We start from the raw sequence: 15,315 nt of genomic DNA, 5'->3' as shown, positions 1-15,315 counted from the left end.
GAAAAGGTAATGCAATGTCTTCTTGACAATATAAGCTTTACCTACCAAGTTGGACTATGAAATTCAAAGTGACCTTCAATCCTTTATGTTCAATCGTGTCTCCCTGTGCTGTGGAGAACGCTACCTAAATCTGCTCTTGGCAACTTCTACAGCAGAGTTTGACATTGCTGAATTTCATGGAGGGGTGTGTATATACATGCATATGATATAAATTCTTAACTTAAAATAAAATATGTAAATGATAAAAATCTGCATGACTTGTTGATAGGGAGCAGAGGGCTTACGAGAAATTTTGACGTGTTAGACATAAACCTGGATCTTGGTTGTGTAACCTGAAAAGGAGTTCTTGCTCATATGATGATTCCTTTTTTTTATGCAGTACTACTTATGCATCTTGCAGATTTCTTGAGACTTTCATAGGTCAGAAAAGCACTGGAAAAAAATCGCAAGCACTACCAGTCATCCAGTACAGTCTATGAGTAAACAGAGTAGAACAATGAGTCCTTTTTGTCTCAGGTCTCTGATTAGGTTCAAGGGTGAACTATTGATTGCTAGTGTATTTGTTCTGTGCTGTAGACATTCTTAATCTCAAAGAAGCTTAAATTAGATGGACTATTGTTGTTTTTTACTTCTGAAGTGAAGTACCTTCTTGTCAAGGTGTTGAGAGCAGGAAACTGCTCTGATTCCTATCCTCCTGTTTCACGTAAAGATAGCACTTGATTGATTAGCAGTACCTTCTTTGTTTCAGTAAAGAAAACAGCAAGTTGATTTTTTGTTATTTATATTGCCTTTGTCATTCCTACAAAATGGTTCAATGTCTTGAAGTGTTTTTGATTATGCATCTTTTTCTTGAAAATGTCTTTGTATTGTTTTGAGACGCTAGACAGTAACTTGAGTTTTCTCTTGAGCTTCCTGCCTTATGGAGGGATAAAAGAATACTAAGGTTATGCCCACCTGAATTTTGTCACAGATTTCACTTAGGGCCTGCATTAGGCACATTTAATTTTAAGTTGTGGTTAGAGTTCCAAGGGAGATTTTCACAGTGAGGATTTTTCTCAAATTCATATGTCCCATGGATTTTGTTAGTTCTGTTACAAGTACTCTTCTTTTCTGGTTCTTATCCCAAGCTGACAGTTATGTTAAAGAATTATTTTTCCTGCTTCTTTGTTTGGTTCTTGTTCATGCTGTGTGGTTCAGTGCCTTACATCTCTAATTTATTGTCTTGAGAGACAGATGGTTTATGACTGCTATAAATGTCTGAGAATTGCTGATGAGCTGTGTTTTCAATACCTATTATTTCTCTTTTATGTTTCCTTATCTCCTAGGAGCCCAGAAGGTAGACCCACTACCCCACTGTGCTAGGCTCTGCACAAACGCTGAACAGGGGCAGTAGATGATTACAGAGGAATGGTGACTAAAAGGTAGGTAAGAGATTGTGCAGTGGGTAGATGCTGATGTCATGGAAAGATTGTAAGATGCTGTCTGTGAAAAGACTTGTGAGATGGCTTTGTAGACCATTACAGTTGTTCTGCCTTTCTTTCCTTCCTAAGCTAAAGTAATGCAAGAAATGGAAATGGGAGGAGTGCAAGGAAAGCAACCTGCAATTCTCCTTTCTTCTTCCTTCTCTTAAATTACACTCAACTTGGAAAAGGAAAACGACATAAAAATGGGGATGTTTATTTAAAGAGAAACTAAAAGGGCAACTGTAAGAGTAACATGTTTGTAGGTGGCAGAGCCACTATTTCAGGATGCTGTTTTGAAGGCTCCACACAAATGCCTACCATCAGTCTAAAAAAGAATTAGGAAAAGGAAGCCTTTATAGCTAAATGACAAGGTAGAGAAAACTATTAAAAGCAAGAGGACATCTTAAGAAAAGATGTGGTTGTGTTCAAAGAAGGAAATAAGACCAAAAATATCCTGCTGTCAGGCTAAATAGAAAATTAATAAATGCCTTTTTTTTGTCTTAAAAAAAACCCAAACAAACAAAACACACCAGTATCAGGAAGCCAGTTGAGTCTGCATGGCTTGCATATAATGACATCATGAAATGAGCAATCTGAGATAAAGCCATGGCAGAAAACTAAATCATTCTTGTGTAGATGTGGTTATCACTGAAAAGTGTGTGGTGGCTCCTATTTTGGAAGCCTGCTGTGGGAGGCTTATGAAATTGCCTTTCTCAGCTGGAAACATTTGTAGGAGAGGTTGTGGAACAAATTGCATGTTCCCTATTTAACAGGTGCAGATGTATCTCACCCAAGTGCTTAAGGAAGGGTGAAGTAGACCAGCTACTGCAGCCTTTTGCTTTAAAGTATCTCTGCTGTTGAGAACTTGAAGATGTCTAATTTGATGCCGTCTTTTAGAAAGCATTCATGTGGAATCAGGGGGCCTAGATACCAATAGGTCTGTTGTTTACATTGAGTGGATTAATTTAAAAATTAGATTAGTGGCTTGTTTAGAAAAGCCATCAGATATATATGATGGAGATAAGGAGGAAGAACTGATTTCTATAAAGGGGAGCCTGATGAAGAGGAAATTTAGAAATGGGTTAATATTAGCCCTTAAATACTTGAAGGATGCTTACGAAGGTGACACGACCACTGTTCTTAGTAATGGCAAACCATGTAGCAGGGAGTTAACATACACAGACTGCAGATTGAAATATTCCAGTTGGGCATTATAGGAAAATCTTTTTTCACTAGGGGGGTAGCAGCACTGGAAGAAGTTACCTAGAAAGCAGGAGGTGTCATCTCTCTGAGTGGAGGCTTTCAAGTCTTAGTTGGACGGTTGTTCTCGTTACTTAGTTGAACAGTTGATCTGATCTACTGTGTCTTTTAGTGATTGGTCAGACTGGATGACATGCAGGGATCCCTTCCTGCCAGTATTTTTGCGATTAAAAGTCAAGTCTTACTAAACTGTTGTGGTCCTTTGAGGGAGGTAACCAGAATACAGATGAAAGAGATTTTGATTTTATGATGTATTGTTCTACTTTTTGAAAAGGTATTTTGTATTCAAAGTCCTCTCAAAAAAACCTTCTAAAAGAACTGAACAGGCACAGGTTAAGAGTGAGGGCTGCAAACTGTGTAATTGGTTAAATGGTAAGAAACAAAACAGAAAAATGTGTTAGATATCACCAGTGGATTTCCACAGAGATCTCTGTGAGTGCCTAGGGAGATCTTTATATTCATAAGTAGATTGGAACAGAAGTGTGGTGACAAGATTTGTTTCTGGAACTAAGTTATTGAGGGCAAAAGAAGGCAAAAGAAAACAGGGCAGACTAAAAAACTGCAGAAGAACCTTATAAAACAAAGTGGCCATTAAAATGGCGGATGAAATTCAGGATCAGTAATGGTAAAATATTTTGAGCTGGCCTGGGATCTTGGGACAGTAATTTTAATTAAAATTGGGAAGCAGTATTTTAAGAAAAAAAAACCGACCCACCAACCAACCAAACAACCCAGCTCTGTAGTAGCAATCAGAAGCCAAATTTATGTCAGGAATTGCTCCGAAAGGAAAGAGATCAAAATATCATTAGGCCAGTCTCTAAATCTATTCTGGTCTCCTTATATCAGAACTAGTGGAATAGAACTGGAAAAGGTTCAGAGCAGGGCAACAAGAATGAAGAAAGGCAGCAGGGTGCAGAAGGCATCCATGGAGCAGCTTCCCTGCAATAACAACTGGCTATATGAGAGTCACCAGACTGGAAAAGAGATAGTGGCCAGATGCTAATGTTAAGAGGTCTGTAAAACTGTAAGAGCTGTGAGGTGTCTGGATGGGAAATGAATACTCGGTACCACCTTATCTTTGTATTAGAAGAGGTATCAGATGAAACAGGCAGGGAACAGTTTCAAAGCTAGGAAAAGGTTTTCTTTGCATGATGTGTAAGTGAGTTCTGAAATTCCTTGCCATGGAATCCTATGCATATTCCATGGGTATAAAGATCTGCTGAACAAAGTTGGAAAAGGAGGGAGAAAAAAAAGAAGGTTGCAAACCAAGGTATTGTTTCTAGGTAAGGAAGTCACTGAGCTGCAAATTGTGGAAAACCGTGCAGTAAGTGCTGTTGGGGGGAGTGTTTCTGTACAACTGCTTTGGTTTTACTGTTGCCTTAAACATCTGCTCTTGGCTGCTTCTGGAGACAGGACAGCGGGTCAGGCTGGATATTTAGTCTGAGCCAGTTTGGTCATTCCATTTGGGTTAAAACATCCAGCCTGGCCCACTACGGTGGTTCTTACATGCTATTCTGTAAACAGTAAGGTTGCAGGGTGCAGTATCTGAGGAGAACTCTGTTAATGAAACCATTCTAAAAAATATTAAGCTGTTATGTAATTTGAGGTCTCGCACTGAGCTTGGAGACTTTTCCTTCATTGTAAGATAAATGCTTTTTATCTTATTTTGGCACTTTATAAATTATAGTTAAATTCATCTTAATGTGTTCAAGCTGTTTCACTGAGAGTTCAGTTCTCACCTACTTTTTTTTTTCTTACCATGTTCCCTGTACAGTATGCACTGCCTGTCAGAGAGCAAGGAATTATCAAAACACCATTTCTCACTACATGTAGTCCTGTTGACACCCATTTTGGTGTAGACATGGTACACTTTGGGGGGAGAGAGAAGCAAGATGAAATAGCAAAACCCTGAGAGAGTACAAAGAGAATGAGAAAAGAGCACTGAACTTGGAGATATTTTTATGTCTGTGAACTAGCTTGAGAGGCAAAATGTTTGAGTTATGTTATGATGGTCGAGGGGGCAAGGCTGAAAGTGACAGAGTTGCATAATGATAGTTGAAATGGCCAAACCAGATAAGGCTACTGGAAGAGAAGAGGGGTCATGGGAGAAGATTAGTGGAAAAAAGGTAAATTGAACTGAAGGGACTGAAAGGTAAGTAAGGATGAGAAATTACTGAAGAAAGTTCTTAAGAATTAAAAGGGTTTTAGAAGCTTAGGGGAGGAGCAGATACTGGGAATGAAAGAAACAGTGTCTTTGGTTTTCAGTCAATGGCTTATGGTCCCTAGATGGATGGATTCATGTAAGTAGTGTTTAAATTTCTGCTACCAGTATCTGTACGTCCTCTAGGAATTTTTCCAAGGGGACTTGAAATAAAATAAAAACAAACGAACAAACAAACAAACAAACAAAAACAAAAAAAAAAACCCCAAAAAACCAGCACAGGAGAGATGAATAACTGTTTTTCATTAGATTGGACAGGGTTGTCGCTTTTGGTAAGTTTTTTTTTTTTTATAATGCTTATTATAACAGTAGCAAAACCAAAACTAAAGCAGCTGAAATGGAGACTCAAAGGATTTTTAAGTGTCTTGACCAAAACTTGCAATGACAAAGCTACATGAGTATTTCAAATAGAGATATACAGTCCTGAGGAAAGAGTATTTTTCTTGTAGGAAGAGGGGGTATGAATGTGTGGCTTTAGATAACTAGAGGGTAATTGGAGAATAAGAGCAGTAACAAGAGAAAAGGAAGAGGTATATAGCATAGGTCATTACCAATTAAAATATTGCTTAGGTCAGCCATTTGCCTACCCATGTAATTCTTTGAGCTCATCCATCTGTGAAGAAGAGTCCTTCCTCGTGGCCCTTCTGGCTCTTCTGGTGTCTTGTTGCACTGTGTGTGTGGTGGTGGTGGGAAGTTTCTTTTTGTGCCAGGCACTGGGAATTCTAACAAATGAAGCATAACAATTAAAGGCTCCTTAGTAGTGGTAGTTGTTAAAAGGACACTGCATTGCTTCAAAGCAGCAGCAGCAGTTTCATAATGGAATGAAGGAGCTTCATTCTCTTTTGGAAACTCTGTGCCTGGTGTGAAACATAACTGTGGACCGGTGAGCTGCAAACAGCTTTGTACTGAAGTGATGAATTGTGCTGTACTTAACTCTACATATGAGGTGAAGGAGGATCAGAGAGGGATGGATGAGGTCACTGTGTCTAATGGAAAGAGCCTTTGTTTCTTGTTACAGAGAATGAGACTCTTCCCATTAAAGCCTGTTAAATCTCTGAGATTAATGGCATCTAGAAGCAGGGTTTTAACACCTGGTGTGAAACTAAATGGTCTTTGATTTATAATTTTAATATCTTCCTTTTTTTCTTTTTTCTTTCTTTTTGTACTTTTTTTTTCCAGATATCTCTCAATTGTCTGAACTCTCATGGGTTGCTTTTTCTTGTCTTGATCATTTAAAAATGTCAAAATGATTTGTCGAAAAGGACAATGTTTTGAGACCCTTTTGAGTTGTCTCTTTTGATCCAGGTTTGGTGTTGTTTTTTTTTTCTCCCCATGTGACACAGATTTTAGTATTTGCAGTGTGTACATCAGTGTAGTGTGTGTAATAATGTTTTCTCTGGAAACCCTTTCTGCAACACCATTGCAAGCAATTTGAATTATTTTTCACTCAGCTTCAGGTTGCATCTTCATAAAACATGGTGGAATCTAATGCTGGAAAACATGCAAGATTGACAGTCCTGAAATTGAAATCCCTGTTTTATCTATGGAGTAGATAGCACAGCCTATCTATCCAAACTGTATGTTGGCAGTACAACTCATGATTAACCTGGTGAGATGACCTCTGCTTCAGTTTATTATTTACAGAGTACTGAATGTTTGCAAAGACTTTTCAGAGTGACAGTGTCATGTTTCAATTTGGGTTTTCAATATCTTTCTATATGTTGTGTTTATTAAAGTATAAACATAGGGTTTTGGGTTTGGTTTGTTGTTTTTTTTTGTCTCTACAACATAAAGAACTATGAACTCTACAGTGGATTTCCCATGTAAAAGAGATGTGCTTGTGTATAGTTGTCTTAGTACTGTAGAAATTAATAGGCTGTAGTAATTGAACATGATAAAATGTGATCTGTTATATTCAAAAAGTTAGCAGTTTAAAAACCTGAATGCGTCATAGTGACTTTAGCAATACAGGTACTCTGCTAGATTACTGCAGCTGTCCTGTCAGCATCATAATGAAGTGGTATGTGAGGGAGGAGGGAGTTGGTCAGGTATGAAAGGATAGAGGGAGCCTCTTGCTGTATCCAAACTCTGCTTTTGGGACTCTTCTGTAGCATGCAAGCCCTGTCTCTGGGGTGAAGCATGCTAAGGTAGAACATAGCAAGCACACCATGCTACAAAGTTTGTTACTACTCTTGAGTGTCATTCACGTTTTAAATCTGTCTTCTTAAGTTATTTATTTCCTAACACTGCCATAAATTGCCAGTTTTTTACTTGACCAGATGCATGCAATATCAGCAAGTTTCTTGGTTGGTTTGGTGTTTTTGTCTCCTATCCCTTTTTGTGCCTTTCTAGGTAAAATCCTTAATTTCATATACAAGGCTCCCAGCTGAAAGGCCTTGCATACTCAGCATTTTACTTCTGGGCTCTCTATTCTGAATTCCAACAATTCCATTGCATAGACCCTTCTCATACCTATGATGTTTGTATCTCATTGCACTATCACTACATAAACTGGCACTCTTCTGCTCTGATTTAATAATCTTTCAATAGGACACCTGCCGAAGGGCAGGTTTTAGTTGGCTTTTAATTTTAAGACCTTGTACTGTCTCAGGCAGCATTAGCTGAGGATATTCTGACTGCAAGTCATCCAGCCTTGCCTGGTGGTGTAGGAGAGCTGGTGTGGTGGGGAGGGAGGTTTTCCATAGGTTATTGCTATGACACCAGTGAGTGTACTGTGTGACATATAACTTAGAGATGGTTAGGAAGTTTCCCTTTAAGCACCTGTGGGGGTACTAGACAATTTGGATGGAAGCAAAATAGCATAAGAAAACTGAAACAGTGCCTTTATTTTTAGAAGTATCTAAGGGAAGATACAATCATCCTACATGTTTCTATTTATGAGCTCAAGGTGACTTTGACACATTTGGCCTCTAAATCTTAGATTCGCCAAAGGGGGAGTCTAAGATGTGTTTCAGTGTATTAAATCTGTGCATACATTTTGTATGCTTATAAGATTTTGAAGTGATAAATGAAAAAAGATGGCTACAAAGCTGCAGAAGTCTATAGTGATTTTGGATATGATGGAGACATCAGTGACACTTCATGTAATTTAGTCTTTGACTGATGGAAACTGTCAGACACTGAGAAGCCATTGGGAAAGATGTCACCAAACAAATTGGATTTTCACAACATTATGAGTTTGTGAAATAACTTTATGTAACAATTTTTTTTCCTGAAAGCTCTTAGATGGAAATCATTAATAAGGGCATCATCATTAATAATTAGATAAAACATGCAAATGTAAGTAAGTTAAAATAAACTTGTAAGAGGATATTTCAGACTTAGAAAAAACAGAATATTAATTTTTTTAATGACACAAAACCACAGAGCAGCACAATGTCTTTTCTGAAGAAAACCCACAAGAGGCTTTTGTGTATTGAAGCAAATGTCAAGAGCCATTCCTCATTTAACCTTAAGTTATTTGACATCTCCTTATGTATTGTTTGACAGCTTCATCGGGTGCTTTCTACTAGATAGTACATGATTTCTGTTGTGCCAAGTTTTATTAAACAGACTTAAAATGGAACTTAAATTTTTAACAGTAATGTTGGAGGAAGAAAATATAGCTATGATTTACTCTCTTTGGAAGGATTTTTTTTTCTTTTTCTTTTTTTTTTCCCTTTCCCTGTCATGTTTTAGAATATAGCAAAAAATAAGCAAGTTTGTATTGACAGGAAATTCAGGCATGTGCAGGTATGTTCCTCACATGTGAAACCTTTGTATGTGAATACATCGGGTTTTAAGTATAAGCACTGTATTCATTTTGAACTTTGCCTTTTGCTTTGGAAGACTGATAGATTGGATCCTTGAGCTTTAGAGTAGTCTTTGGAAATCTCTAGACTTTCCATTACTTTTAAGTTTAGCTTTTTTTTTTTTTAAGGAAGAATTTATTATTTTTCATAGAAGGTGTGAAATATCTGTATCTGGATTTAGGATTTAGTGAACAACTAACAAAAGGTAGATGAACTTTCAGAAAGATCTAACAGAAGACATTCCCCCTTCAGGCCTCTTATTCCAGGATCCTGATAGCTTTGTCAGGGTTTCTGATGGACATATTCAAGACAGCATGATTAGCCACACAGTTAATGCTGCTAATTAAAAAGAGGCATGTTTGTATGATGTCTCTGAATTATCTGGATATTAATGCAACTGAATGTGGCACAGAAAGGAGCTGGGTGATTTTGCTGTTGCAGTTCTCAACTGAATCAGAGATCTCAATGCAAAAGTATGTAAAAAAAAAAAAAAAAGGCAAAATCTTATAGTATGGAAGAAAGTCACGTAGATTTGTGAGTCCCCTTTGAGCACTATTGCATATAGTCAAGGGGGCTTAATTGTGAGGTTAGAAGGAGCATTAAACAGTGCTTTCCTTTGTGTATTAAAATTTCATAAGTGTGTGGGGAAACTTTAGCCGATGTGTAAAAAAAATCTAAATTATCATATTTACAGTGGTAATGTTAAATAGCAAGGAAAGTGAGATAGTAGCCTGTTTACCCTATGCCAGAGGCATTGGATGGATCAGTCCATCTAAGTATTCTCTGAAGGGTACTTTATTGCTTATCCAAGAACTGAAGAAGGAATCCAGAAGCTTGATGAAATGAGTGGGTCTTTTGAGTGCTTATTTTATTAGAAAAGCTATGTATAAATTGTCAGGGAGCAGAAGTGTTCTGTAGCAATCATGTGGGTTGGGAGCTCTGAGCTGCCTCACCTCTCCCTTTCCTTCATATTGGTCTGATAAACCTTGCTGTTACTTAAGCTGTTACTATAAAGAGTGGCTATGTTGGTTATTTATGGGAAGAAACAGATCAAAAGCTGGTAATCAGCTGGGAGTAGAGAGGAGGATGGAGTCTGAAATGCATTTGCAAATGGTGGGATGGGGGCAAGTGGATGTCAAAGACATACAAAAGTGTATTCCCCTGTGCTGTATTTTGGTTGTCAGCTGTGGCCACCATTCCTTTACTGAAAGGTGTTTAATAACCACTGCCCTTTAAAATTGTACCAAAGAACTAAAGGAATGAACCAACTATGAGAAGGATAAGTCTGCCTGTATTATTTAACTGAAGCAGGCGGTCACAGTAGTCATTTCATGTCACTTTGGAACTCATCCAGTGGTTCTTTTGAGTAGTAACTACTTAAATATAATCTTTATTTTGGAAGTTTGCCTAGTATTAATGTGCAGAATATCCACTGATAGTTTTGTTTTAGCAGTACAATTTGTCCTTTAGATTGGCAATTTGCATTTAAAAAATTATTATATTATGTCCTTATGAAAGCTAAATCCTAAGTACTGTCAAGTGCTTTTGTATGGTGACATACGAAATGGTAGATGGCTGTTTTCGCTTGAATATGATTTTTTTTAAACCCCAGCTGTTTAAAGTTGTTGTGTTACTGTCTTCCTTCTGGTTTCTCTTACATCCATGTAGAAATTTTGGCATGTTTTCCTGTACAGTTTACAAATACAAAAAAGTATGTCCAGATGGCTACAGTGATAATCTGTTATGTGATGATCTTCTCTCTTAATTATTCAACATGTGCAACTCCAATCTCTGCGTTGCCTCTTCCCAACTTATACAGAATGCAACAGCTAAAATTCTGGGCTTTGAAGTCTTATGATGAGAATCCCTCCTTCCATGGCCTCAGACTGACTTCTGATGGCCACACTGAGGATCACAGTTTGGTGAATGTGCCAAGCAATGATGAGGGAAGTGCCCTGGATGACTTGACCAGGAGACTAGCTGCAAGGGGAAGGGAAGTAGAGGTGGGAATCTGGGTCTTGAGAGGATAGCAGAAAGGTCGAGGAGCTAAGGGATAGCTAAGAGAAAAAGGGATTTGAAAAGAAGAGCTGAGATTCTGTTGGAACTTGAGCCTAGCCTGCACTGATCTGAGTGGCTTTATTCTTACCTCTAAGCTGATTGTGGTGCTTTTCTGTGTGGACCTGTGTGTTGGCTGGTGCTTGCTTAAGGAGGCTGTGGTGCGCTGGTTCTATGTGCCACTGATGAGGCAGACGTGGCATGGTCACGGAGTGCTAAATAGGATCTGAGGCGTTATTACAAACATGTTGCTTCACTCAGCCCACTGTCCTTGAAGCAGCATTTCCTTTGCGTAAATAACAAGAGTCACAGCTCTTTGAGCAATACTGGAGAACTAGCTTTGATGACAGATTCTTCTTTTCTGAGTTGTCACCATCAGCTACAGATAGTAGCAGACTTTGGCAGAATGTCACTAGGAATTTAAGGATTGATATTTGAGTGCGTTGGTGAAAGGACAGCTGATGGGTTACTGCCTCTTGCAGATCCTAAAATTCGTGCCAATGCTGAAATGAATGGCAATATTAAAAAAAAATGTTGAAAGAACTGGGTAATCAGTTTGTTAATTGAAGCTGACTTTCACTTCATGAGAATACAAATTAGAATATGCGACTCTGCTGCATAGCAAACAGTGTGCATTACCGGGTCCAGTGATGAGACGTGGTAGTATATGGCTGGATTATTTCACTGAAGAAGCTCTATAGCTTCCAGCCTTGTCTTGATGTTTAATGAGGTGATCTTTGAGCTATTGCTCTAATCAAATTGTGTATCTGAGTGATATACAAATTGTTTTTCTAATGCTATACTGAGTAAGGAAAGTATTTCAAAATAATTGTATTCTAAAGAGGTATAGCTTTTATCTGTGCATTTGACAGGGGAAGAGGATTAATTGCTAGAGTAAAAACAACTGGTGGGTTGTATTTTGGAAACAAGATTTACATGCGTTTTGATATTTACTCACCTTGTGTCTGTATATTATGAAGAAAGGATGACTTAAAAAAAAAGAATCACAGTTCATTTGGGTAGAAAAGTAAAATGTGAATGTCTTTTAACACTTGGCATTCACAGTTTTCACTGTAGGAGGGGGGACCAGCCCTCTTGATGCACTCATGTGTCATCCCTCCTGCCATCTCCTTTCTTTCTGAACTCCAGAGCTTGTCACTAATGGTGTTGCCAGGACTGGGAATTGAGATCATACATGTTGCCTGAGAATTTAGCTAGATTTCTTGGTAGGTGTGATGACAGGGACTTTTCTACATATTCCTTTCTCTAGCAATCTTACTCTTAAAAGATTGGTATGAATTTGGGGAATTTGGCTTTTAAAAAAAGAAAATCAAGAGCCATTACAGAAACGGGCTGAGCTGCATCATAGCTGCTGTTCATGTATTCCAGTTTTATGACCATACAACTGCTGATACCCTCTTTCCTGATTTATCTGTATGCTTACTAGCAATATACAACAGCTTGGGCTCTTTTTGAGGTAACAACAGTTCACCCTCTCTGTTCATCAGTTGCAGCAGCAACCTAATGTTCTATTATTTTAATAAATTGTAAAATGGTACCACTAGCTGTACAGTAGACAAACAAGGCATTTTTAATAAAATTGACATGACTAAAGGTGAAATCATTATTACTATTTTAAAGTGTGTATGGTAGAAATATGGAACAAAAGCTTTCTTTGGACTCTCTTCTAATGAACCCATAAAATGTATATAGTCTGTTTCATTAGACAAGTACTTTTTTTTCAGGTTCACGCATAAAGCTGCATGTTTTCTAGGGTAGTTAGTTAGCATGAGTAAATTTGAATGAAACTTGTGCTGTTTTGCACAAGTGGAGTGAAGTACTCAGGGGAAGTAGAATGAGTCTGACAACAAATACATGGATAGTGTCTGTGTGAGGAGACACTGGTGTGCGTGCATGTGGATGCCTGTATACAGAACCAGTCCTGAAAATGTCATATTTTAACCATGCCAAACTTTGCTGTTTGTATACTCATACTGACATAAATTCACTTCATTGTTTACTGAAAGTGCAGTTAAACTGGCACAGAATCATCAGAGATAGTTATTTGAAAGCATTTTTGCTGCTGGCCAGCTGCAGTTAGTGTGGCAACTATTTTTTTTTTTCTAATACAGCAGTTTATTTTAATCAAACAAAAAAAAAAGTAGTTTATAATTCAGAGTTAAGTTGTACTTCCAACACAGTGTATTTTAATCAATCTAGAAATATTGACATCCTGATTATTTCATTTTTAATATATGACTTCAGTTCCTGGAGGGAATAGTCTCTAAATTAATCTGCTTGGACCTAGCAGTCGTAGTTACATGCCATGCATGCTTAGCTCTTCACACTTTTTAGCAATAGGTATCTTCTGCTGGCTCAGCTAAATAAGAAAATCTTGAATTTCTTCTTTTTTTTTTCTTATTATTCATTAAATACTGTTGATAGAGAAACTAAACACTTCGTAAAAAAACAACAAACTTTACCTAATGGGCCTCATTCATATTTCTTCTAGGCAAGCTAGATTAAAGTAAAAAAAGTGAATGAGGGAGAGAATAACTGCACAAGGCCCTTTATGCATAGAAATAAAATTATACAGAATCAACTGGGTTGGAAAAGATCTAAGATCATCAAGTCCAAACATATTACATTTTATAATAATTTTTTTCTTTTTGCATCCTCAGATTGTTTTAGACTTTCCAAATGCAATTTGTCAAGAGTCTGATTAAAGATCTGTGCTGGAAAGAAAAAGTCAGTGTGCTAGTCCCCCAAAGTAGTAGTCAAAAAGATGGTCCATGTCACTCTTATGGGTATGTTTTGAAGACTTCTGACCCTCAGCTGCGGTGTTTCAGAGATGCATGTTTACAAAATTAAGGTGCTGCCTCCAGGGTCTTGCTCTTGCAGACAGTGTCTCAGGCAGAGACGGAACTTGTGCAGCAGTCCTTACTGGATGATGTGCAGAAGGGAAAAATCTAACCCCTGCAAATTCTGTGGGAAAGGATTTGGTTTTGAAAGCTTTTCTAAGGTGTCTGTTCATCTCAGTGGGTACATGTTTAAAGTCTTTTTTTTTTTTTTTTGTTGGAGTTTTCATTTTTACTCTAGCAGCGTATTAAGTGCAGTTCCAGACTTTTTCTTTCTCCTTCTGTGTATGCTGTAGTGTAATGAAGCGGATATAGTGAATTCTTGTTTCTTCCAGTTGCTCAGCTGACTTAAAGCTTGCCCTTTTCTCCTGTGAGAACTTGTGATGAGGTTTCTACCTCCTACCTTGATTTACTGTTCTTTTGTCTGATTAGGGTCTCTGAAGACCCTCCTCTGAGTAGTTTCAAGTAAGCTTCTGCTTGCCGTTCCCCATAATGTATTTAATACATTGAAATTAATACATCTAAAATAATTAATACACTTAAATGTATTGTGCCATTTTATTAGTTTAAACAGGTAGAGGTTGATGTATGGAGAAACTTAAACACTTACAGAATCATAGAATAGTTAGGGTTGGAAAGGACCTGAAGATTGTCTAGTTCCAAGCCCCCTGCCATGGGCAGGGGTGCCTCACCCTAGACCATGTCACTCAAGACTCTGTTATCTCTAAGATATATTATCAGGAGTGCATTCACGTCCTCTTTTGTCTCTTCTTCAAGTCTAACCTTGTCTTTGGATATTCTGATTGAGAGAAAGGAGTGTTTCTTGCCTTCATTTTTACCCTCTAAGATGCATGCAGTGAGAGAAGGAGTTCAGATAGGTAGGAAAAATATTCCTTGACCCCCAAATTCTCCACAGCATGACTATAGGTATAAACAACTATGTCAGAGACTAACTATAGCATATAAGTAGTCTGTCTTTCCAAAGGATTTAGAGGCTGAGGAAAGGTATTGTTGTGAAGTAATCTTTGCTTCTGAGTTCTGCACAGAGGGAATAGATGAAATCATCACAATACCTGCAGGATACAAGACATGAGACCTGTCAACATTTACATGTTAGTCCTTATTAATACCAGGATTAGTCCAATGAAAATCAGTACCCCTATTATAATGGAAACCGTTGGGTCCATAGATATGTACAGATATAATATCTGTATGAAGAGTACTGGTCTTTCCTTTATCTCTGGAGAAGCAGGATTCTTGTTTTGTTTTTGCTGTTAGAGCTGTTTTTTGAAACTTGGCTGGTGAATAGAAGCCTGGTTACATAAAGATCACAACTCTTCATTTACAGCCAGGAAGACAGAGAAGGTTGAGCTTCCAGTACAAATGTTTAATTTTATTCTTGTTTAATTTATACCCATTATATTCACACATTTAGGGGTATTTCTGAGATTTTACAAATAAAAAGAAATAAAGTTTGTACTTCTTTAAATGGGAAGTACCATATTCCTAAGTATTAGAATATCTTCTGCTGTACTCTGTGTAAGAAAAACAGCTTTTTTGAGTGTGTGATGCAGTGTCAGTCCTTGATTTTGCTAAATCCACATTCATGTTACAGAAACCTGAATTAGAACTAGCTGTTAGTATTG

The 15,315-nt window shown here is 37.7% G+C and overlaps 1 protein-coding gene across 4 annotated transcripts in view; it reads left to right on the top strand.

The window, feature by feature from the left end:
• Positions 1–15,315, top strand: part of SEMA5A (semaphorin 5A) — a 316,989-nt gene that overhangs the window by 79,919 nt on the left and 221,755 nt on the right. For all 4 annotated transcript variants that reach the window (XM_061369678.1, XM_061369679.1, XM_061369677.1 and 1 more), the window contains exon 2: positions 1,326–1,421. The gene's annotated coding sequence lies outside the window, so the exon portion shown is untranslated. The remainder of the gene's footprint in view (positions 1–1,325; positions 1,422–15,315) is intronic.

This window comes from Neopsephotus bourkii, unplaced genomic scaffold, assembly GCF_033783945.1.
Source record: "Neopsephotus bourkii isolate Nb327-2 ecotype Australia unplaced genomic scaffold, CSIRO-AGI_Nbou_v1 NB_1508, whole genome shotgun sequence".
Classification (NCBI taxonomy): domain Eukaryota; kingdom Metazoa; phylum Chordata; class Aves; order Psittaciformes; family Psittacidae; genus Neopsephotus; species Neopsephotus bourkii.
Note: the sequence above shows the minus strand (reverse complement) of the source record. Positions and strands in the feature narration are given on the sequence as shown.